The sequence below is a fragment of the Myxocyprinus asiaticus genome, chromosome 42 (assembly GCF_019703515.2).
Source record: "Myxocyprinus asiaticus isolate MX2 ecotype Aquarium Trade chromosome 42, UBuf_Myxa_2, whole genome shotgun sequence".
Classification (NCBI taxonomy): domain Eukaryota; kingdom Metazoa; phylum Chordata; class Actinopteri; order Cypriniformes; family Catostomidae; genus Myxocyprinus; species Myxocyprinus asiaticus.
Window position 1 is genome coordinate 26,731,932 of NC_059385.1, and position 26,697 is coordinate 26,758,628.

Genomic DNA, 26,697 nt, shown 5'->3' on the forward strand with positions numbered 1-26,697 from the left:
TTCGTCCTCTGCCACCCGGACTGAGGCGAATCACTATGTGACCACGAGGACTTAAAGCGCATTGGGAATTGGGCATTCCAAATTGGGAGAAAAAGGGGAAAAATCCCCCCCCCCAAAAAAAACATAGTATTGGAGGAGGGAGTGTGGGCTAGGATTCTAAAAAACGTCAAGTCTGCATCTAGAGATGCAAGGGTGCTCCTTATGCAATTTAAGATTTTACATCGATTCTATTGGACCCCCACTAGATTGTATAGGCTTGGTCATAAAGACACACCCACCTGCTGGCGATGCCAATCAGAAGATGGGGACACAACCCATGTTTTTTGGTGGTGTGTTAAGATCCAAGAATTTTGGTTGAGAGTTCAGTTTTATATGTGACGTATTGGGTACTCAGATTTAATTTTGCCCCAGACTCTGTATTTTAGGCGATGGGGCGGTCATTTATATAGGGGATAAATACATAAGAAATTGGGTTCTAGCCAGTGTTATGATCAGCAGACAAGTTAATCTTTTTTCTTTTTTTCCTCTCCCTTTTCTCCCCAATTTGGAATGCTCAATTCCCAGTGCCCACTAAGTCCTCATGGTGGCATAGTGACTCACCTCAATCTGGGTGGCAGATGACGAATCTCAGTTGCCTCCACGTCTGAGACCGTCAATCCACACATCTTATCACATGGCTTGTTGAGCACATTACCACAGAGACATCCACACACAACTCACCACACACCCCACCGAGAGCGTCACATTATAGTGACCACAATGAGGTTACCCCATGTGACTCTACCCTCCCTAGCAACCAGGCCAATTTGGTTGCTTAGGAGACCTGGCTGGAGTCACTCAGCACACCCTGGATTCGAACTCACGTCTCCAGGTGTGGTAGTCAGTGTCTTTACTCGCTGAGTTACCCAGGCCCCTAGACAGATTTAGTGGATGGAGGTCGGCTGGAGCACCCTCATTTCGGGAGTGGTGCTTGGAGATGGGTAGGGTGGTAGCATTTGAAGAAATGTCAGATAGAAAGTTAGGCAATAGTAAAGTCATCAAAACTATGGAATAACATAAATGGAACTATGGGAATTATGTTGTGACTAAACAAAATCCAAAATAAATCAAAACTGTGTTATATTTTAGCATCTTCAAAGTCACCCTTTGCCTAGAATTTGCAGACATGTACTCTTGACATTTTCTCAACCAGCTTCTTGAGGTATTGCCCTGGGATGCTTTTTAAAGAGTATTGAAAGAGTTCCCATCTATGTTGGGCACTTATTGGCTGCTTTTCTTTATTATTTGGTCCAAGTCATAAATTTTAGTTTTATAATTAAATAAATTAATATGGTGGCACAATTATATTTTTTTTTTTTTTTTTTTTTTTTTTTTTTTTTTTTCTTTGTGTGTGTATTTTAGCTTTGACCACAGGGATGGTTGGTGATTGGGAGGGGAAAAGGGAATAATGGGGGTTAAAAGTTGATTCTGTACATGTATGTTTTGTTTTTCTGTTTCATTTGTTGGAGTCAATAAAAAGTGTTAATCGAAAGAAAAAAAAAGATACTGAGATAAAACATATGCAATAGCAATCTCCCTAACACACATGCACACAAATACAAATGCCCTGGAGCCACAGAGACACCGTCCAGCTGCTGCCAATTGTGTTGTCTCAATTAAGAAACATCGATACCTTGTTTGAGGAATAACAGGTTATTTAGGTCCCTGTGACAATGGCAGGAGGGAGTGTGAACATGGGATGAGAAAGCAACAAATGCCGGTCTGAGCCGGTAATGAAATTAAGTCACGAGGTCAGAGGGCCATTTGGTGCCCCGTAGAAATGGCTGTTCTGTGGAATGCAGTAGCAGATCATCAGGCCTATGACACACCACACATGGTGTGCTGCTGGACTAATGTTTCGCAAAAATAGACAGAACTCGAATAGTTTTTGCGTCTGTCAGGCTGTGGCTGTGTGGTAATTATGGTGTTCTGAGTGGTTGTTTACATGTTGCTATGTGTTTGTCGACCCCATTGTGAAAAATTCCTGACAAGCGGCATCCCCCATCTGATATTTTTGCATCAGATCAAACCTTTTCCTGTGGCGTTACTGACAGCGTTGCACGAGCAATCTTCGAGACACAGGTTCTGGTCCCATGGGAACCAGGAAGTAATCGCAGGATGTGCTTTTTCTATTTTTTCCCATTGTATTTTGAATACACCTGCCCATGATATGTGTTTATTTTTTAGGTTTAACAGCATTAACACAGACCAGGATATGAACTGAACACAATTTATCAGTGAAACCTAAATTATAGAGCTCATATCAAAAGAAGAAACTGCCCAACCTGTCACATTAGAGGACATTTATTTTTTGTCGGGAAAATGCCAAATGACTGGTCCTACTCAACCTGCCCCGAGTGAGATTCGAAACGGTGATCTCCGGCATGGGAGTCGGAATGCTCTAGGAAGGAGTCTAGAAAAGCAATGGTTCTTCAGACCAGGAGAATGAGGTTAACACACTGCACAGCTACCAAGTACCAGCCATATCACCCTGTAGCTCAGGACTGGCTGCCTACTGAAGCTAAGTAGGGTTGAGCCTGGTCAGTACCTGGATGGGAGACCTCAGGGGGAAAACTACAGTTGCTGCTGGAAGAGGTATTAGGGAGGCCAGCAGCAGGTGTGCACCCTGTGGTCTGTGTGGGTCCTAATGCCCCAGTACAGAGATGGAAACACTATACTGTAAAAAAGGCACTGTCCTTCAGATGAGATGTTAAAGTGAGATCCTGACTCTCTGTGGTCATTAAAAATCCCAGGACACTTCTTGAAAAGAGTTGGGGTATAACCCTGTTGTCCAGACCAAATTCCCCCCATTGGCTCTTATCAATCATGGCCTCCTAATAATCCCCATACATTAATTGGCTTTATCACTTCACTCCATTCTCTCCTCTCCACCAATAGCTGGTGTGCTTCATGAATGAGGCCCAATAAGTTTAAAGCTGATTACTGAGATTTCAAACAAAGTTTGATCAATAGAAACAGTAATGTTTGGTTCAGAAAACACCACTAATAAAAGGGAAGAACAGGACTGAAGTGTGGGGAATGAAAGAGGACAAATCCTCTTGAGATGAGGACAGAGAGAAAGGAAGCAGAAAGACAAAGAAATTAAGACAGACAGGGAAAGTGTGGGAGGGATGGTAAAGATTAAACAAATAGACCAATGACCAAAAAATCTGCTGTCCTTAAAATAGAAAAGGTTTGAAATGTTTTTTGGCAGAAGGACAAATCAGAAGGAGAAAATTCCATATTGCAGAAACAAAATAAAGAACAGCTTTTAATTATTGCAGTGCAGTGGTTCTCTATTAGTTTTGTTGCAGGATTCAAATTTTACATTAGACATCAAGTGGCAACCAAACACAATACTAAAATTGTTTATCGAACAAAATTTAACAAAAAGTTCTTAAAATCAAACATTTAAATATATTAATATTTCCTTGGATTGCATAGGCCTGACAATATACAAAATTATTATCATGGCATAGAGTGACAAGGAAAATCGGTAGCTCAACTGATAAAGTACTGCACTTGAAATGTGAAGGACTGGGATACGAGTCCTGAAGACAGAGACAAAGTCGACATGTGATGCAAAAATGTCATAGAAGCACCACAAAATGACGTGGTTGCTTCAGCAATTGCACTTTTCATCACACATATGCTTTCATGACACTATTGGTTAAATTTAGGTTTAAGGTTTAGGTTGATTTTGTTGATTTGACAAAATCTGCTTCTCTGGCAGCTTTCCAAGTGCTTCGGAAACTCTGGATAAAGGTGTGGGCGGACGGAACCTGTATGTTGGGTTCTTGTGTGGGTTAATAGAGTATTAACCTATTAATCTGTTTGGGAGAAATTTTTACTCGCTTTTAGCGCTACACACTGGACATTTCTGCCTGGAACCGCAATACGTGCAGGGAAACATACAAAAATGTCACCACATTCACGCAAGTTTAATGAAATCAGGCTGCACAAAACACATTGTGGCCTGTGCAAACCATGTTTCTCCCTTACTGCAAGTGAACCCATATTCAGTGTAGTCTGTGCCTTATTTTTCTTTACCTTACGTAGTTTCGTTCATGGTTTTCGAGGATGAGGACATGTTATGCAACCTATCCATGTTGGCAAAACAAAAATAGACATGGAAAGCTGTTTCTCCTCCCTTTTAAAAGTTGATATGCCTATTTATTTTGCTATCCTAAATTTGCATGGTATTTTATATGGTAATTATATAATGAGTTGTATTTTATTATTAGCATTAAGCATTATTTTAGTCCTGCTGTCAGTGATCCTATAAGAACACATCTGTGACTCATTTTTGTCACAGTCCACCCATTGAAAACCACTGCTTTAGTGTATATTTTGCAAGTCACATACACATAAATGTAACAAAGAGTGGGCTTTGACATATACAGATACACATAGGATGGCTCGAGGCACAAACTGACATTATCCAGCTTGTAACTGTCCTTCAGTCATTCAGCATTACCTCAAACAAGCTGAACATGAACAGAAAAAGAAAAAAAAAGAAAGCGTTGTTTTTCTCAGTGTCTCAGTAGAGACAGATCATATAGGAAGAATCCATGACAACAGACGACAAGGAAAGTTGTTTAATTGCCAGAGAAAATTATTACATTTTGTCGAAAGATTATGACGATTTTTTATTTTTTATTTTATTTTTTTTACATTTGGAATAAAATGCACAGATTGTGCACAATTAGACCAAATGTGTTTTAATAAAGTACTAAGAAAGAAAGTGCTTTAACAACGGGTTGATTTTGATTTCATGTTGACAAAATTTACTGGTGTTCATGATCCCACAGGAAGTCGACATGTTGCTTCTGAACGTTCATGTACCCAGAAATCAACCCCATTCAGCCAAATTCCTGGCAAGTACCATCCTCCATCAGACATGTTTGCATCAATTTGAACATGAAAACAATTATTTCTAGCTCTACTGATAGTGTACTGCACAAGCAACCTCTGAGACATGGTTCTGGTAGGAAATAATCATGCTACAATGTTTGCTCTAAAATGACATTTTTACTCCACTGATGGTTAGGTTAGAGTTGCCATTTGGGTTAGGGGTAGAGTTAATCAAATATGCATTCTTGTTAACTGTATTACATCATTTACAACTAAAAACAACTCTCTTTTGGCGCCACTCTGTGGACATTTCACCCAGAAACTGGTCAACAACCAGCTTTGGCCACTGAGGGCCATGGTTCAAATTTCAGTATGCACAGACCGATTTAAGATGCAAAACCTGGACCTACTTTCCAGTGTGATCAGTCTGGTGTTTAAGTGAAAACTTCTGCGGCATATTTTAAAACATTTTATTTATTGTTTTCACATTTTTTAGAGGTGGAATTAGCTGAAAAATCAGATTATAGAAGTACAGGTTCAAATTTTCAGATTAAGAAGAAATTCAAGAACTCCAAATACAAATCTCTCATTCAGTTGTAAAAAAACTAGGCCAAAGTTCTAGCAAAGTTGGGTTATTTACTTGCACCACCCAGTGGTTAGCACACCGCTGACCAAACAGACCTGTTCGACGCGAGACAAATTTAAATTGTATTTAAAAGCATTATGTGTGTCACTGCATTCATATATTAATGCTACATGGAAGCTAAAGTGTTTTCCCTAAACATAGTGTTTTCAGACAGTTTGAAGTCAGTAATATTCCTTTGTTTATTATGTTTCTTTTTACTTTTTGTTTTTGCAGATTTTATATTGCCAAAATATGTGGTAACACTTTACATTAAGTTTGTATATGTATATTAAATCTGCTGTTTAAAAATACAAATGTATCCAATATGCCACAAAAAATTTAAGTTTTGTTACATGTCTAGAATTCACGTCTAGAATTACATGACTAGAATTCAAATTAACAAATTTCACTATCAAAGACTTTAGTCATTGTTCTAGCTCCATAGGGGTGAAGGCTGATATTTTACTTTGTCACAGAGAAACTTGAATTAAATTTTAAAATCTGCTGTATATTATCTGAAAAAAGAATGCTTGTGTAAATGTCTGTCAGTCTGAAGAAACCATATGACCACATACTGAAGCCCACTCTACAACTGGACAGAAGGGTCACTTTATGGCTGAGCACTTGCCGTGAGTATCTTACCAGTCATTATCATGTTGGCCAAAATCAATGACAGGCCTTACAGATGGACTACTACTGATCTCGTCCTTTGTCCAGTTCTGCTGGGCAGCCCTTTTGTTCAGGCTTTAGTTCACCCTTACACACAGATTTTTGCAGATAAGGGCTTGAAGGAAATGGCAGTATCAGTGGCTGACATGAAATGTTCACCTACAGTAGATCTCACATCAACATTTTATGTGTGAGAGGAATGGAGGATGTGAGGGTGGGTGTAATTCTCAATGCTCATTCCTCCAAAGAAGAATTATACGCACTGTTGACTGTAAACAGGACCATGGAACTGGTTCCATCAAACTGCAAATCGGGAAACAGCAATCAATGAGAAATGGAAATATGACTTACATGACTGTTTAATCGCATTTCACAACAACTGCCTTGGACCAAAGTTCCTTTCAAAGCAAGTCAGTCCACATCTTGGGAATGCTCCTGGGCAGCTATTTTCAATGGATACAAGGAGCGTGAAAGTACAGCTCCTATCTTCAATGGGGAAAGACTGAAAACTCCAAAACGGTTGGTTAAGATTACGTTCAAAAGTAACGAGCGATAGTGAGACAAATAGACCCAAGAGCAGAGGAACAATTCAAAGGATTTATTAACAGCATATCTGGGCAGTCACTGTGTTGTAGAATGACAAAGATCCAGGCACAGGCTGCAGCAGCGGGAAGTGATTTCCAAGAGCATGCGCGCCATGGCTGCGCAAGGAGAAATCCGTGAAGAGTGTTTGTAGGATGAGTGTGCATTGTGGAAGTCAGGAACAGATTCGTAGAATCCTCCGTTGAAGCTTAGTGAGGTGCAGAACAACATCCAGCAGAGATGGGCAATCTTAACTCCTGACACGCGGGCAGAGACAAAGTATCCTCCAACTGGAAGGCAACCACACACACGACACACGGGCAACCAACAGATACATGACACAGGACCAACTAGTCAGAGAGAGTGAGGTTAGTACTCAACATCAAACAACAATCTAGCAAAGATACTGAGAACAAAACGGGCTTAAGAAGGGAGTGAATTAGAGGAGAACAGGTGTTGCTCGGCACGCTAATCAGTGGCATGATCAGTGAACAATCAATGCTTCCATGGAAATGCCGATCATGCATGCCTGCCGTGCCTGTGAGACATGAGGGATAGAAAATGATAAAACAAACAAAACAAACTGCCGATTTCACTGATTTTGGAGACGTGGAAAACGGGGTGAATACGCTAAAGGTAAGGAGGTTGTTTGAGACGGACCGATAAACTTGGGACCCAAGCTGGGGCCTTAGCCGGTCCGCAAACCTCTTAATGCGAGCGCGAGTCCGTATGAGGGCTTCTCTGGCAGCTTTCCAGGTGCTTCGGAACCTCTGGATAAAGGCGTGGGCGGACGGAACCTGTATGTTGGGTTCTTGTGTGGGGAACAGAGGGGGCTGATAACGGAGGCTGCACTGGAAGGGTGATAACCCCGTAGGCGACGACTGCAAGGAGTTGTGGGCATACTCGACCCAGACTAAATGATCGCTCCAAGACGATGGATTATGGGAGGCCACACAGCGCAGGGCCTTTTCCAGCTCCTGATTCGCCCGCTCAGCTTGCCCATTTGTCTGGGGATGAAACGCAGAGGACAAACTCACCGTAAACCCCAGCTGTCGACAGAATTCTGCCCAAAAACGTGACACAAATTGGGGGCCTCTGTCAGAAACCACATCGACCAGGAGGCCATGAATGCAGAAGACGTGGTTATTGACTGCTACCGCTGTCTCCCTCGCTGAAGGTAATTTGGGGAGGGGAATAAAATGAGCCAACTTCGAGAACCGGTCCACTACAGCCAAAACAACTGTGTTGCCATGGGGGGGGGGGGTGGGGGGAGACCAGTTACAAAATCCATGGTTATGTATGACCAGGGTCTCGAAGGGACAGGCAGCTGTTAGAAGAGCCTGGCTGGGGGTTCACAGGACGTCTTATTAGTCGCACAAATGTGGCAAGCGACTACGAATCGACGTACGTCCTGCGCAAATGATGGCCACCAGGATCGCTGTCTAATGAGTGTCTGGGTGTGAGTTGCCCCTAGATGACAAGCGACGTTGGATGAGTGACCCCACGTGCGTCCGGGCAGATCATGGAACAAATAACCAGCCCGCTGGACATGTGATGGGGGGGCAATTTTAGGTTCAAGGTGTCTTATTATATTATGATTTAATCACTTTTGTCTTTGTTTAATATATATATAAACTCAGCAAAAAAAATAAATGTCCCTTTTTCAGGACACAGTATTTTAAAGATAATTTTGTAAAAATCCAAATAACTTTACAGATCTTTATTGTAAAAGGTTTAAACAATGTTTTCCATGCTTGTTCAATGAACCATAAACAATTAATGAACATGCACCTGTGGAATGGTCGTAAAGACACTAAAAGCTTACAGACGGTAGGCAATTAATGTCACTGAAGAGACCTTTCTACTGACTCTGAAAAACACCAAAAGAAAGATGCCCAGGGTCCCTGCTCATCTGCGTGAACGTGCATTAGGCATGCTGCATGGAGGCATGAGGACCGCAGATAAATAAATTGCAATGTCCATACTGTGAGACGCCTAAGACAGTGCTACAGGGAGACAGGAAGGACAGCTGATCGTCCTCACAGTGGCAGACCACATGTAACAACACCTGCACAGGATCGGTACATCCGAATATCACACCTGCGGGACAGGTACAGGATGGCAACAACAACTGCCTGAGTTACACCAGGAACGCACAATCCCTCCATCAGTGCTCAGACTGTCCGCAATAGGCTGAGAGAGGCTGGACTGAGGGCTTGTAGGCCTGTTGTAAGGCAGACATCACCGGCAACAATGTCGCCTATGGGCACAAACCCACCTTCGCTGGACCAGACAGGACTGGCAAAAAGTGCTCTTCACTGACGAGTCGTGGTTTTGTCTCACCAGGCGCGTTTATGGCCGAAGGAATGAGTGTTACACCGAGGCCTGCACTCTGGAGCGGGATCAATTTGGAGGTGGAGGGTCTGTCATGGTCTGGGGCGGTGTGTCACAGCATCATCGGACTGAGCTTGTTGTCATTGCAGGCAATCTCAACACTGTGCGTTACATGGAAGACATCCTCCTTCCTCATGTGGTACCCTTCCTGCAGTCTCATCCTGACATGACCCTCCAGCATGACAATGCCACCAGCCATACTGCTCGTTCTGTGCGTGATTTCCTGCAAGACATAAATGTCAGTGTTCTGCCATGGCCAGCAAAGAGCCCGGATCTCAATCCCTTTGAGCACGTCTGTGACCTGTTGGATCGGAGGGTGAGGGCAAGGGCCATTCCCCCCAGAAACATCTGGGAACTTGCAAGTGCCTTGGTGGAAGAGTGGGGGTAACATCTCACAGCAAGAACTGGCAAATCTGGTGCAGTCCATGAGCAGGAGATGCACTGCAGTACTTAATGCAGCTGGTGGCCACACCAGATACTGACTGTTACTTTAGACCCCCACTTTGTTCAGGGACACATTATTCCATTTCTGTTAGTCACACATCTGTAAAATTTGTTCAGTTTATGTCTTAGTTTGCTGAAGTTTGCTGAAAATAAAAACAGTTGAAAGTTAGAGGATGTTTCTTTTTTTCTTTTTTTTTTTTTTTGCTGAGTTTATATACAGTTCTGTGCAAAAGTCTTAGGCACATAAGATGTTTCACAAAAGCATTTGTCTTAAGATGGCTATTTATATCTTCAGCTTTAGTGTGTCAATAGGAAATATAAATGTTAGACTCCCAAACATTACTTTTGCAAATAGAAAAGATTAGAATAGAAGAACAGGGAGCCCTGCAACAGATGTCATGGCCCCCACAAAGCCCCCCACTGAACATCGTATCAGTCTGAGATTAGATAAAGAGACAAAAGCAATTGAGAGTCTTAAATAGATAGAAGAACTGTGGCAAATTCTCCAAGAAGCTTGGAACATCCTATCTGCCAACAACCAAGAAAAACTGTGTCCAGGTGTACCTAGGAGAATTGGTGATGTTTTAAAGGCAAAGGTGGTCACACCGAATATTGATTTAGCTTTTTTATGATTACTGGACTTTGTAAGACATTAAGTGATAAATGAAAACTATTTATGTCATTATTTGAAGACTGAGAGATTGAAGACATCCTCACTATGCAACATTTTTCACAAGTGCCTAAAATGTTTGCACAGTACTGTATATATATATATATATATATATATATATATATATATATATATATATATATATATATATATATATACATTTGTGCTCAAAAGTTTGCATACCCTTGGAGAATTGGTAATATATGTACCATTTTTAAAGAAAACATGAGTGAGCAGGCAAAACACATTTATTTTATTTCTTATGGGATTCATATTCAACTGTAGCTTATAAAAGAATGGCACAATCATAAAACAAAACATGGCAACAAAGAAAAAAATGAAATGACCTCTGTTCAAAAGTCTGTATACCCTTAGTTCTTAATACTGTGTATTGTCCCCTTTAGCATCAATGACAGCGTGCTGTCTTTTGTAATAGTTGTCTATGAGGCCCCAAATTCTTGTAGGTGGTATAGCTGCCCATTCTTCTTGGCAAAATGCCTCCAGGTCATGCAAAGTCTTTGGTCGTCTTGCATGAACCACACGTTTGAGATCTCCCCAGAGTGGCTCGATGATATTAAGGTCAGTAGACTGTGATGGCCACTCCAGAACCTTCACCTTGTTCTGCTGTAACCACTGGAGGGTCAACTTGGCCTTGTGCTTAGGGTCATTGTCGTGCTGGAATGTTCAAGAGCATCCCATGCGCAGCTTTTGTGCAGAAGATTGCAAATTGTCTGCCAGTATTTTCTGATAACATGCTGCATTCATCTTGCCATACATTTTCACAAGATTCCCCGTGCCTTTAGAGCTCACCCCCCCCCAAAAAAAACATCAGTGAGCCACCACCATGCTTCAAATTGGGAATGGTATTCTTTTCACTATAAGCCTTGTTGACCCCTCTCCAAACATAGCGCTTATGGTTGTGACCATAAAGCTTTATTTTGGTCTTGTCACTCCAAATTACAGTGTGCCAGAAGCTGTGAGGCGTGTCAAGGTGTTGTCGGGCATATTGTAAGTGGGCTTTTTTGTGGCATTGGCGCAGTAAGGCTTCTTTCTGGCAACTCGACCATGCAGCTCATTTTTGTTCAAGTATCGTCATATTGTGCTCCTAGAAACAACCACACCGTCTTTTTCCAGAGCAGCCTGTATTTCTCCTGAGGTTACCTGTGGGTTTTTCTTCGTTTCCTGAACAATTCTTCTGGCAGTTGTGGCTGAAATCTTTCTTGGTCTACCTGACCTTGGCTTGGTATCAAGAGATCCCCGAATTAATTAGTGATTGAACAGAACTGACTGGCATTTTCAAGGCTTTGAAAATCTTTTTATATCCTTTTCCATCTTAATGAAGTTCCATTACCTTGTTCCGCAGGTCTTTTGGCAGTTCTTTTCTGCTCCCCATGGCTCAGTAACTAGCCTGCTCAGTGCATCCATGTGAGAGCTAACAAACTCATTGACTATTTATATACAGACACTAATTGCAATTTAAAAAGCCACAGGTGTGAGAAATTAACTTTTAATTGCCATTTAAACCTGTGTGTGTCACCTTGTGTGTCTGTAACAAGGCCAAACATTCAAGGGTATGCAAACTTTGATCAGGGCCTTTTGGGTGATTTCTGTTATCATTATGATTTAAAAAGGAGCCAAACAACTATGTGATAATAAATGGCTTCATATGATCACTATCCTTAAATAAAAGACAATTTTTTTGCATGATCAGTCATATTTTCAAAATCAATGCCAAAATTTCACAATTTCTGCCAGGGTATGCAAACCTTTGAGCACAACTGTATATATATATATATATATATATATATATATATATATATATATATATATATATATATATATATTACTAAACCTGCAGAGTTGCATTCACAATGCATAAGAGCGAACTGCTCTGTGGAAATAAAGTGAAACTCAAACGCAAAATGCATTTGCAGCATTCTCATAGACAACACTATTCTCGCAAACAGTTTTCAGACAAATGAAACTACGAGACAGGGTCCCGCTGCACGCCTCTTAACAAACAGCGAATTTGACACAAGCAATGACGGCTTTTCTGTTCTTATATTATCAAATATAATAAAGTTTCTTCAAGCGCGTCTTTGTGACTAACAGCATTTCTTGTCATGTGTCACTCCGAGACGTCTTACAGGTCACCCACCTGTTGCGGGTATGAGCAAAATTACTCACGCATGAAATACCTGTATTCAGACGAGGAGCTTGCAAACTGGATTGAGCCTCGTCGCATTTGGAGGGTGGCAGGTGCTATTTCACACTCTGGGCACACATAAAAAATAACGTACGTTCATAAAATCGCTAGTAGAAAATGCTCTTAACCACTAAGATTAATAGTTATTGGGAAACGAGGCCCAGAACTCTATACATGTGCGTGTCTTGGAGAAGCACTTTCATTGCACACATATCAAATCAGATGTGCATCGGCGTCTTTTCTTTCGTCTGTACTTCAAAATATAATCACACATGTTTCGTCATACGCACGTCTTTGTGTCTAATTTCTTGTCATATCACTCCGAGAAGTCTTACAGGTCGCCCTCCACAGTGGCTGGTACATCAGCAAAATTACCACTCCGCATGAAAAATCCGCATTTGGCGGGTATTAATTTCAAACCTTGTTTACCAGGATTAGACTGTACAACAAATTTGGGAGAAAGGAAATCAAAACTGTGTCACTGACTTCAAGCTTTGCAATTGCACCCACAATTTCTGCAGGAAAATTATCTCTAGAAAGTTTTAAACAATCATGTGTTGGTGATGAATGATGAGACACCCAGCGAGCCACTTGATTTTTTACAAAGAGACACTTGTGGCTCATGAGTCATAGGTTCCTGACCCCTGCTATAGGTTCTTATGATCTGTCCAGACCACGAAAGGGACCCCCGAACCCTCTAACCAAGGCCAACCGGACAGCCAGTAATTCTCGGTTGCCGATGTCTTAATTCCATTCAGCTGCTGTTAAGAGGTGTGAAAAAAAGCACACGGATGCATATCGCACCATCCGAGGGAGAGCGCTGCGACAAGACCGTTCTAACACCAACTTCAGACGCATCCACCTCCACCACAAACTGACTTACAGGATCAGAAGTAACGAGGATGGGTGTGGTAGAAAACCGCTCCCTTAATTTAGAAAACATGGCCTCAGCTCGCGGGGACCAACAAAATCAGTGCATGTGGAGGTGAGGTCCAACAGAGGTGCGGCGAGCTGACTGTAGTTCCTTATAAACCCAGAAACCTCCACAATGGCTTGCGAGAATCTCCAGGAACGGAACCGACTGTGCATGAAAAGCACACTTCTCCGCCTTGATGACCAGCCGATTCTCTAGCAGTCGCTGAAGCACCTGCCTGATGTGCTGCACATGGTCCTGGATATTCTGGGAGAAGATCAGAATATCATCAAGATAGACAAACACAAATCGACTGACCATTTCTCTAAGCACGTCATTCACGAGCCCCTGGAAGACGGTGGGGGCGTTGATCAATCCGAAAGGCATAACCAAGTATTCAAAGTGCCCCCTATGGTATTAAAAGCTGTCTTCCACTCATCCCCATTCCTAATCCGGACAAGGTTATAAGTGTTGCATAAGTTCAACTTCGTAAAGACCCTGCAAGAGTTCAAAGGCCAAGGACATCAACGGCAAAGGATAGAGATTCTTCACCGTGATGTCATTCAGCCACCGATAATCTATACAGGGTCTAAGCGAGCCATCCTTCTTCTCCATGAAGAAGAACACCGCCCCTGCCGGCGAAGAGAAAGGGCGGATGAGACCGGCTGCCAGAGAATCATTGATATACCTTTTCATGGCCTCCCTCTCGGGAGCCAAGAGCTAATACAGCCATCCCTGAGGCGGCGAAGTGCCAGGAAGCAGTTTAATCACACAGTCATATGGGCGATGAGGAGGAAGGGTTGTGGCACAGGACCAGCTGAACACCGCCCTCAAGTCATGGTATGTCAACAGTACTCCGGATAAGTCCGCTGGTTCATCCTGCAACGAAACACAAGACTGTACAGGAGAAACAGCTGAGTTAAGACAGTGCAACAAACAATAAGGACTCCAAGCAAGAACAGTGTTGGTTGACCAGTCTATGTGTGGGTTGTGCGTTACCAACCAAGGATGCCCCAACACTACCGGTGCCGATGGAGATTGGATAAGGTAGAAAGGCAACTGCTCCATATGATTGCCAGAGATGAAGGTGGCCGGCTTTGTGGATTGAGTGATGACAGACAGCGGTGTGCCACTTAGGGTGTGGGCGGTGATGGGTTTATCCAACTGGACCATAGGAAGTCGCCACTTAGAAGCCAAGTCGAAATCCATAAAGTTCCCTTCGGCTTCAGAATCAACCATGTGACAGGCAGATCCATACTGCAACCGGGCCGGGAGAAGTGTCCGAAGTCCAGGGGTTTTGTCCAAAGGTGTTGCGCTTGCCAGTAACCAATTTTCTACCGACAAGCGATGTCTTTTACTGGACAGGAAGCAGAGAGCTCAGTGTCGGGCTGTGATACTGATGAGTTGGCTGAAAAGGCAGAACGGGTAGGAGGATCAGCCGCCAGGGCAGGTGGAAAGTGGCATCAACGATGGCGTAGGGTCAGGCGTTGATCAGCTCGGATAGCCAAATCCACCAAGACATCAAAGCGCGGAGGCAAATCCAAAGAGTAAATCTCATCCAGAATGTTGTTGGAAAGACCGTGCAGAAATCTATCCCACATAGCGTGGTCATTCCACTCACAAGGAGCAGCTAGGGTGCAAAATTCAATCGCATAATCTAAGACTCGTCGATCTCCATTGAGACAGTCCAGATAAGACCCTCGCCGTCTCCCAACCTTGAGCCGAGCGATCAAACACTCGGTGGAACTTCGTGGTAAAGGCATGGTAGGAAGCACAGCAGGGATGTCTGTTGTCCCACATGGCAGTACCCCATTCGCCAGCCCTTCCGGTGAGGAGCATAATTACACAAGCCACCTTCATAGTATCTGACACAAAAGTGGAGGACTGTAACATAAAGAACAGGAAACATTGTGAAAGGAATGCACTGCAGGATTCAGCATCACCTGAGTATGGGGCTGGAGGGGGAATACGGGCTTCAAATCATCCAGGAGCCAGGGGAACCGCCAGAGCTATTAAGGAAGCTTCCTGAGAAGGGCCAGCATCAGGAGATAGGTGGAGCTGCTATACAAAAGAGGTGAGCTTGGTGAGCTGCGAAGCTGCCATCTCCAGAGTCCGGTTCGAAGCAGAGATTTGATCCTGCTGACATCCCAGCAAGACTTCCTGCTGAGAGAGGGCGGAGCGAAGAGTGTATTCCTCTGCTGGGTCCATACTTGGCTAGATTGTTCTGTAACAACTGATAGTGAGACACACAGACCCAAGATCAGAGGAACAGTTCAAAGGATTTATTAACAACAAATATGGGCAGTCACTGGGTTGTGGAATATCGAAGATCCCGGCTGCAGCTCCGGAAAGCGATCTCCGATAGCGTGCGCACCATGGCCGCACAAGGAGCAATCTGTGAAGAGTGTGTTTGTAGGATGAGTGTGTGTGTTGTGGAAGTCAGGAACAGATTCGTAGAATCCTCCGTTGAAGCTTAGTGAAGTGCTGAACAACGGCCAGCAGAGATGGACGATCTTAACTCCTGACACGTGGGCAGAGATGAGGTATCCTACGTGGAAGACCAGCTAACACGCAGCAAAATTGGAAGGCAACCACACACCCAGCACGTGGGCAACCAACAGATACACAAGACAGGACCAACTAAGCAGGGAGAGTGAGGTTAGTACTCAGCATCAAACAACAATTTAGCAAAGATACTGAGAACACGACGGGCTTAAAAAGGGAGTGAATTAGAGGAGAACGGGTGTTGCTCGGCACACTTATCATTGGCATGATCAGTGTTCCCCCGGGAACAATCAGTGCTCCCATGGAAACCCCGATCATGCATGCTGGCCATGCCTGAGAGATATGAGGGAGAGAAAATGACAAAACAAACAAAACAAACCGGTGAACTCACTAGAGTCATGACACAAAGTATATATTTCAAATCTGACATCAATGGTATCATAAACCTGTAAGGCAGGACTTCCTGTCCTGTATTTGCAATATTGGGCATTCCATTTTCTCCGATTCATGTTAATACAAGTGGTCTTTCTCAGTTAAATAGTCTCTGCTTGGACCTTTTTGAAGTGCCATAGAAAATCGTTGATGTGATATTCTTAATGTACCATTACAATAATAGACTTAAACATTAAAGGAGTAAAATACAAGGTTCTTTTAAAATGTGTATGACCGTAAACACAATTTATGTGCTTACTATTGAAATAACACTTAAAGAACTTGGACCACATTGACTTTTAAAGGGATAGTTCATCCAAACATGAAAATTCTCTCATCATTTACTCACCCTTCTGCCATCCCAGATGTGTATGACTTTCTTCTGCTGAACACAAATTAAGATTTTTAGAAGAATATCTCAGCTCTGTTGGTCCATACAATGCAAGCGATTGGTGACCAGAACTTTGAAGCTCCAAAAAGCACAGACTCCAGTTGTTTAATGTCTTCTGAACCGATATGATAGGTGTGGGTGAGAAACAGATCAATTTTAAGTCCTATTTATAATAAATTCTCCTCCCTGACTAGTAGGTTGCGATATGCACAAAGAATGTCAGTCGTCAAAAACAAAAGAAGAAGAATGTGAAAGTGGAGATTTATAGTAAAATAATAATAATAATAATAATAATAATAATAATAATAATGATAATAATAATAATAAATGCCTTAAATATTTATCTGTTTCTCACCCACACCAATCATGTAGCTTCTGAAGGTATGGATTTAACCACTGCAGTTGTATGGATTATGCTGCCTTTATGTGATTTTTTATTTTTTTTTTTTTTTTTTTTTTTTTTTTTGAGGCTTCAAAGTTTTGGTCAACATTCAACATTGTATGGGACCTACAGAGCTGAGATATTCTTCTAAAAATCTTAATTTGTGTTCTGCAGAAGAAAGTCGTACACATCTGGGATGGCATGAGGGTGAGTAAATGATGAGAGATTAATTTTTGTGTGAACTATTCCTTTAAGATTTGAATACAAAACCCCACTGGAATAAAGCGCTCTGATGAATTTACGATGCTTCCCTGGATTCGTTGAGATCACATCACAGTTCCTAAAAGCCGCATATATCGTCAGTCAGTGCCCGGAACTGTAAAACCGTCTCATCCCACTCCGCGCGCAGATTTACAGTGGAGTCGACTTCAGCTGCACGAGACAAACAGCAGCAATTATTCCGCGGAAAAGATCGCGCAACACCAAACATACGGCAAATCAGCATCGCGAGCGCTGAGAACAAACAAGCTGAGATTTCATACTCCCATTTAATTCTCTTGCACAAGGAGAAGAAGAAGTATAGAAACACTGACATCTCCAGCAGGTATACACGGAGCTTGGAGTGCATTGTGATATGGAGATGCGAAGATATGAGGAGGTTTAAAAACGGCACGAGTGGAATAACGTTTTAACGGCACTTCATTTACGGACTACTTAAACGTAGATTTTATCTAGTGAAAAGGACTTAAAATTGGGTTACCTCAGCATTTTAATTATTATTATTGTTGCTCTCAGAGCTTTTTCCTCGTCACATTTAAGGAAACTCGCTCAGGATATTGACAATGTTGACAGCTCCGCAGAAACGAATGTGAAATAAGGAACCCTTTAATTTAGCCTGGGACTGGACTGGTAAAACGCCGCATTATTGTCTTTCCATCCCGTTCTCTTCATGTTTGAGGAGTTTTTGGACACCGAAAGTCGACAAGAAATCGACGAAAGTCAGTTACGCGGATTCCGTAACAGTTCACTCGGGTAAAACAGTCATTTATTAAGCCTCGATACTGTCGTTTGAGCCTCGTTACTTCTGCAGATGTGCTCTGATTCAATTCTAACCTTCGTGTAGGTAAGAATATCACCTCTCCGGGTTTCTTTACAGCATATTTGTGATTTATTTCGATTTATTTATCCACTGCCTTGCTTTTACCGTGAAGAAATGCCATTTCTGGTTTCTCTTTTGGTTGTTGTGAATGGTGCGGTTTAAGCTCAATAATTGGGCATATATTAGGCTCACGTTGACATTTTTATTAGTATTAGTATTTCTTATCAAATTAAATTATTTAGCCTGGGAAGCTATAACAAGGTGCAACCTCAGTGATGCAGTAACAGAAACGGTTTTAGGAATTGGTCCTCAATGGTGCTGAAGTACAGGAAACTTTCTGTTAAAGGGATAGTTCACACAAAAATGAAAATTCTCTCATCATGTACTCACCTTCATGCCATCCCAGATGTGTATGACTTTCTTTTTTATTCTGCAGAACACAAATTAAAATTTTAGAAGAATATTTCAGCTCTGTAGGTTCATACAATGCAGGTGAATGGTGACCAAAACTTTGAAGTTCCAAAAGCACATAAAGGCAGCATAAAAGTAATTCATAAGACTTCAGTGGTTAAATCTATATCTTCTGAAGTGATATAATAGGTGTGGGTGAGAAACAGATCAATATAAATAATACTACTATTTTACTATTAATCTCTATCATTGACCATCCCCGACCAGCAGATGGCGATATGCATAAAGAATGCGACTCGCCAAAAAACTAATGAAGAAAAATGTGAAAGTGGAGATTTATTGTAAAAAAGGACTTACATATTGATCTGTTTCTCACCCACACCTATTATATAGTTTCTGAAGACATGGAATAAACCACTGAAGTCGTATGGATTACTTTTATGCTGCATTTATGTCCTTTTTGGAGATTTAAAGTCTGGCCACCATTCACTTACATTGTATGGACCCACAGAGCTGAGATAAAAAAAAAAAAAATGCATTTGTGTTCGGCAGAAGAAAGAACATCATACACATCTGGGATTGCATGAGGGTGAGTAAATGATGAGAGAAATAACATTTTGGGGTTGAACTATCCCTTTAACTTGATTTAAGTGGAATCTGTAGATGTATCCTGGATAAATGATACTAAATACTTCACAACTACTTCATTCTGGTTCATGTGTGAATTGAATTGAACATAACTCAATCTCCAATGATCTCCATGAAAACATTAAAAACATTTCTTGGATGCATTCAAAGACAAACCCTGGCAGCTCCTTGAACTAAAAGCTGCAAAGGGTTGCCTTTGTGCTCTTTTGGTCATATGGCAAATAAGAATGTCTATACATGTGTCTCAGCCTGTGCTTCACTTTAAAGCAGGGATATAGATCATAACCCAGACATCCCTTGAACCAGGATGTCACTTGTGCAGTCAAGCATATATGGCTGGGCAGTTTATGCTCCTTCTGATTGGTGGATGTGATTTCCCATAACCTCTTGAAAGGTGAAAGGGGAATTTTTTCCCCTGAGTCATTAATGAGATAGGGCATATAGGGGGAGGGGCATTTCCACAATAATAATGTTAAAGAATTCTCTCCACCCCAAGCCATGACCGTTTCTCCAACCTTTACCCTCCCCCATCACATCTCTTTCTCTCACTGTCACACACACACATACACACCCACACACACACACACACACACACATTAATTGCAAGATGCCCCCATTGCAATGAATAATGGAGACAAAGCATGTTTATTCCATAGTGTCATCTTCAGAGAAGCAAGCTACTGTCAGATATCCAGCCTTTTTTCTAAATGTGACCACCCAAGAGCAGCATAACAGCACTGCTTTTCTGTGCTGTAAAAAGTGGATGTGTGCAGTTGTTATCTTAAGGAGCTGTTTCTAACTGATATATTCCTTAAAAATGACTTTCGTTGGTGCCATATGTGTATTAAGTCTTAATAAATACTATTAATTAAGCCTGTCAATTTAGATGTTACCACATGAAGCACATTTTTTAGGTTACCTAAACAGTGCAACATTCATGTGTTTCTTGGGAACTAAATGGATTTAAATGTTCTATTCTGCATGCAGAGAGGTTTAGGAATAAGTATAGTCTGTATTAATGACTTTTTATTACATCAGATCAGTAAGAATTGTAATATTTTAATGACATACTGTTTTATTATACACTGTTAAAGTGGTAACCTGCGATTTTGCTGTAAGGATTTTACCTGATTTAACCCTTAAAATTAGTTAAAATTAAAATTCTACCTGATTTAACCCTTAAAATTAGTTTTGTTGATGTAAACTAATGAACTCAGGTTGATTCAGACAAGTTAAATAACATTTTTTGACTGGAATCAAACCAGTTAATTTAGATGTTTTTTTGTTGTTGTTGTTGTTGTTTGTTTGTTTTTTCAGTGAAGCCCAGTGTTGTAAAGTACACTGAAAAAATGTGCTTCATTTGGTAACATCTACATTAACTGCTTAAATTCAAGTCAGAAATATTATATAACATAACTAAATCCACTATTAGGTTATACATTTGGTTACATTAGCAAAACTAATTTTAAGGGTAAGATCATGTAGAAACAGCTCCTTAAGGTAACAATTGCAGGTTACCACTTTTAACAGTACCGTACCTGACAAAACAGTTTGATATTCATGTGTTTTTTAGAGGTTAAAGGATTTAAATGTTCTATTCTGCATGCAGGGAGGTTCAGGAATAATTATAGTTCATAATAATGACATTGTTATTGCATCATCTCAATAAGCATTGCTAAATTTTGAAGTCACACAGGGATTTATTAGAGCACAGTGTTGTAAAGTACATTTGAAATGGACTAAATTTTATTACAACCATATGGCCTCTGTGTAATTATTTTGTCTGCATCTGCTTGAATCCTGAGCTCTGACCTATTCTTCGAATTCCTTTCCGAAGAAGTCTCTATCTTTTCTAAGCACTTTTCCATCAGAACCTCCATGTACCAGAATATCTCTGCCTCCTACACCACATCTCCTCTCTACTCCTTCATTTATGTCCTTTACTGTTCACCCTCCCCTGCAGACCCCCACACTGTTGGAGACGGTTGCTCCTGCCACAAGCCCAAGTCACTTCCTGTAACCGCAGACACCAGCATGGGGGTACAACACACCTGCCGCCTCAAGGGATAACATGCTGGCCAATGCCTTGCACTGTTGTAGTACTTGAGATCGGTCTCGAGACCACTTTTTGAAGGTCTCGGTCTCGTCTCAGAATCGACCGCATTTTTACTCGGTCTTGTCTCGGTCTCAGACAAAGAGGACTCTGGATTTTATTTCAAGACCACAACTGCGGGGATATCACTAAATTGCCTGTGCATTGTCTGATTTATTTGTGAACATCATTACTGTGATTGGATGTAAAACTTCCTGCTTCAAATGCAGGCAATAACTTGACTCATTTCTAATTATAAATTTTTGTTACTGTTAACGGCTGTCACCCCTCCCCACCCCCCTGCACACGCACTCCAAGAAAATGAATGCGGGAGACAGGAGAAGAAACTGTGGCTGTTTGAGAGATGTCAGCCAAATCTTCTGTAATACAATTTGGCTACCTAAACTAGTGTTTCCCAACCACTGTGCCCACTAGTGTGCCATGAAAGATTGTCAGTTGTGCCATGGAAAATTATCAAATTCCTCAAAATAAAAAAATAAAAACATTTCCCGGTATTTTAATGAAGGCATAGAGACGGTAGAAGAGTTTTAAAGTTGCCAATTCAGTATATTTTCCATTGCAAAGTATTTTATTTTATGTTTAAATATTTTGTCCATCATAACATTATTGTTCAAACAAACTCTAGTCCACTGTCAAATGCAACTCCTCACATGCCCACTAAATGATGCTTCATCAGCACACTTGTAGTAAAAACATTCAGTCAGTGAACCGAATGAATGAATAGAATACAACAGGTGTATTGTTTTATTCACAGACTAAAAGCTGTTTATTTGTGCACAGCATAGAATTACAGATGTTATGAACAGATGTGGCTTACTTGTCGCGTTTCTCTCATGAAACATAAAAAGAATATGAGAAACTGTTACATACAATTACTAAAAGCAAATTCTGTTTGAACAAGTCCAAAAACACCATGATACAATGTGTAGATTCTGAGGTACTGTAATCTTCACGGAGCACGTTTTACATCTGAACCAGTGAATGGAGGCCGGGCGGCTGCTTCCGGGTGCTGGTGCCTGCCGAATCCAACTTCTGTCTTTTTTTCTCTCTATCAACAATGCGATTTTGACCCTGTGCGACTTATAGTCAGGTGCGACTTTATTTTCGGAAAATACAGTAAATAAATAAAAAAATTATTTGCTGTGCTGTTGCAAGAATTCATTTGCAAGAACAAATCTACAAATTGGAAAAGACACAAATTTGTTGGTTTTTCATTATCCAGTTAGCGCTCTTGGCAACTGTGACCTCATTATACAGCGTACCTATGTTACTTGCATTTTTTGCATTACCGAATTTCAAACATTACGAGTTCATGCTACTAAGACAGACAAAAAACATGCACAAGTTCTTGAAAAGGAAAACTGTTGCCGATGGTTATGTGGGATAATGGTGTGCCATGGGATTTTTTAATCATAAGAAGTGTGCCATGGCAGAAAAAAGGTTGGGAAACACTGACCTAAACCACAAAGAGTTAATTTGCAAAAAAGCGTCCAAAAGAAAACACACAGCAGTATGTAAATTCTGCAATGCAATGCTTACCGAGACAGCTGAGACTATGTCAAACTTTTATCGGCACTTAGAAATCAAATCAAATCAAATCACTTTTATTGTCACACAGCCATATACATAAGTGCAATGGTGTATGAAATTCTTGGGTGCAGTTCCGAGCAACATAGCAGTCGTGAAAGTGATTAAAAAGAAAGCATAAAGAAAGGTAAGCTAAGTGTAAGTGATGCCAGCAAAGCTGGCTAGCTAACGTTAGCAATCTGCCTCTTGCTGCATTCCATTCAACTTGGAAAGTCGGATTTTCCAACTTCCTACTGGGAAAAGTGCAATGGAACGCCACTTGAAGTCGTAATTACACCTTGGAAAGATGTGCGGAAATTTTAAACTCCGATTTCTCCGAGATGCAGGTGCGGGTCGGCACCCAGGAAGATGTACAAAATAAGTGATAAACATTCAATTTTATTAAATAATATTGATAAATTAGTCAAAGTTCCTACTTTACATGATATTAAAGCTTGTTTAACAAACGTTAGCAGAGTAGCAGGTGTTCAAAACATTGTAAATTATGCTCTCTTTTGATAATCGTACACCTGTAGCACAAATACTAGTGTTGCAGATAGTTTATGAATTGGGTTGATTGGAGACAACTAGTGACAGTCAAACACCTGCTAAGCTAACGGGAGCGTTGCAGTTTTGTTTCCTTTAACGTCATCTTCCGAGCATCTGGCAATGAAATGCCTTTAGTCGGAGATCGGAGATATCAAGTGGAATATCCCACATCTGAATTGAATGGAATGCAGCATCTGTACCTAAACTCATCTTCACCCCTCACCCAAAGAGATTTAGCGAGTATTAGCTATACATATTAGCTACTTATGTATTTACTGTTTTTTAGGGTTCTAGTTTCAGTTGCTTGCCAGCTATTTGCCACCTAGCTAGGTGTGCAAGCTACCTAATTTAGTTAACATATATTGAGGGATGTAGCTAATGCAGTGTTAACTTTGTGAGAGATTGAGAGGACAGGGCATGTAGTGACAAATTGTTGTTCCCAAGTTACGTTTTTGCTTGTGATAAACAATGACGAGACAGGCCACATAAAGCTATGTAGCTAATGTATATAAAGTTACATTACATCAACGTTAGCTAATGTCAGCTCCAACATAAACGCTACATGCCGCGGTAACGCTCCCTCACTTGGGTGAGAGAGCTAGAGATGTGACCGCAGAGAGTGTAGACCGAGTAATGCTCCTCCACTTATATGAAATATTTACATTTTAAATAGGCTGCTTTGCTTATGTTTGGCATTCTATGTTCTATTTTCTAGATTTAGCTATGTGGTTAGCAAATTGAACACATTTATACAAGGCTTGTTGTTTGTTCAAAAACAACAAAAATCTTACTGTATTTTTTAAGAAAAACAAAGAAAAGTGAAGACTTAAGTATTGAATAATTGTTTGATATATTCTGTACATAATGATGGTTTCTAAGGGAAGAGTCATCCAGAAAACCTGATGCGATGCTTGCACAAAAATTTTATTGTTTCAGGTGGATGGTAAAACTTGGAAAAGGAGTGTTGAATAAAGATGGTTAAGTTAATTTCAGCTTCTTGGTGTTTGTTTGTATTTGTTTGCTCATAGAAAATAAAGGAAAATTCACACATAAAATTCACCTCTGCAGTGCCTTTTGATTATTTCATTAAGACATTTCTCATGGTACACTGACACACACACACACACACACACACACACACACACACACACACACACGGCAATAAATGGCAATAAAAGCAGTGAATGAAGAGGACTCTTCATTTGTTTTCTGTGGGTGTTTTTATGGAAATGTGGACCTTTCAGATCAATTTGAGGAGTGCCTATGGTTTGCATGTTCCACATTTTATTGTAAGTGTGTCATGCAGTGTGGGACTCGCACTGGTCTGGTCTTGGTCTTGACTCGGTCTTGCCCTGCCATGGTCTTGGTCTCAACCCCTCATAATTTTGGTCTTGTCTCGGTCTCGATTCACTCTGGTCTTGGTCTTGACTTGGTCTCGGTTTAGGTGGTCTTGACTACAACTCTGATGCCTTGCAAAACATAAACATGTTACATATTATATTCTGCACAGCATCATGGAGCAAAGAGTTTTTTAGTAGAAGATGGGAGCTGATGTTATGTTAAACTCAATTGGGAGGCAATAAAGGTGGTCCCAAAGCAATAACAAAATAGATTTTTTTTTTTTTTTCTCACAGCTTCTGGTTTTGAGGTTTCTCAGCTGGAGACCTTCCTCTCCACAGAGGGACCACACTAGACACACATATCTGCAGATCTTCAGTGAGAAACAGCAGCACACTCATAGAAGAAATGGTTCTATATACTGTAGAATCTTAGATGGGTTATCACTCACCTCATATTTGGAACTCCTAAAAGGCAAATATGACATGATCACAAAAAAAATGACATGTTGCTTCCAAAAGTTCATGAACCCCCATTCAACCCCATTCTACTGAATTACTGTCAATCACCATCCCCCCAAATCAAAATTTTAGCATTAATTCAAGCATGAATACATTTCCTTGATGGTCCCATGGGAAGTAATCTCATTCATATAAACAATGGTAAGCACGATTCGGAGGTTGCATTTTTGCTCTAAAATAAAAAAAATTCTCCACTGACGGTTAGGTTAAGGGTTGGGATTATGGTTAGGGGATAGAGTTAATAAAATATGCATTGCAGTTGACTGTATTACATCATTTACAACTAAAAATGCTTTTGGCGCCACTCTGGATATTCAGGGGAGCTCACATGTGATCACACGTTCAACGACACTTCCAGCTTTGGCCACTTGGGGGCAGTGATTCAAATTTCAGCAAGCACACGCCAATTTTAGAAGTGTGATCCATTTTAGAGCTTCTTGGTGTGATCAGTGTGAAAATACAAACCTTTATAAGGTTCATTAAATCATGCAATAAATTAAATACATTGTTAAACGTTGATTTTTTTTATGGTGTAGTAATGTATATATTTAATTTGACATCAAAATGTTTAATTCTGTTTAAAAATTTAGTGGAATCAGAGCCTATATCAGAGCAGCAGTGCTGCTCCATCCCTCCCCCCTTGGTTTCTCTCTCTCTCTCTCTCTCTCTCTTTCTCTCTCTCTCTCTCTCTCTCGCTCGTTCACTCACTCACGCGCACATGCAAAAAATGCTAAATATAAAGTAATTTGCACTCTTTGTATGGTGGAATTTAATTATCATCGAAGCTCACAAATGCAACATGGAAATGAAACATGAACACCAATGAAGGTCTTCTGCGATCAGCATCTTCAGTTTTGTATTCAGAAACGTGTTAGTCAGACACTTGTGTAAGACAAACTGTGTGTGCCGAAAATGATATAAATTCTTTTTTATTTTTATTTTTTTATGTCTCAAATGTAAATATATCTATTGTGCGAAAGTTCACAAAGATTACAGAGGTGCAAGCGCAAAACAATCGATCAGTAGATTTTTATAGGTGCTATCATAAAGGGGGAGAGCAAGAAGACAAGTGTCTCTCCTGTCATCTTTTCATTATTTTTCCCCCTGGCATTGTTTTTACTTAATTTGCCAATTGCGCCTTTTGGAAATACTTGAAAAATATATTGCATATGTAGGTAATGTATAATTAATTTAATAAATGCATAATAATATTTATTTATAAATGAATTTTTGCCTGTGTCCTATCAGGAACCCAACATTCACATACCCCCTCAACCCAAAATCTGCCATTTTAGTCAGGATTTGTGTGAAGGGGAATAAAATTAATTGTTGTAGCGCCTCTAGTG

General features: G+C 40.8%; 1 protein-coding gene and 1 pseudogene across 1 annotated transcript in view; one reads left to right on the forward strand and one right to left on the reverse strand.

The window, feature by feature from the left end:
- Positions 1–14,635, reverse strand: part of LOC127432685 (dopamine beta-hydroxylase-like) — a 60,178-nt pseudogene extending 45,543 nt beyond the window's left edge.
- Positions 14,636–17,535: 2,900 nt separating this feature from the next.
- The window catches only part of LOC127432975 (protein FAM163B-like), a 54,871-nt gene continuing 45,709 nt past the window's right edge, over positions 17,536–26,697 (forward strand). Inside the window, exon 1 of the mRNA XM_051684530.1 lies at positions 17,536–18,229. The gene's annotated coding sequence lies outside the window, so the exon portion shown is untranslated. The remainder of the gene's footprint in view (positions 18,230–26,697) is intronic.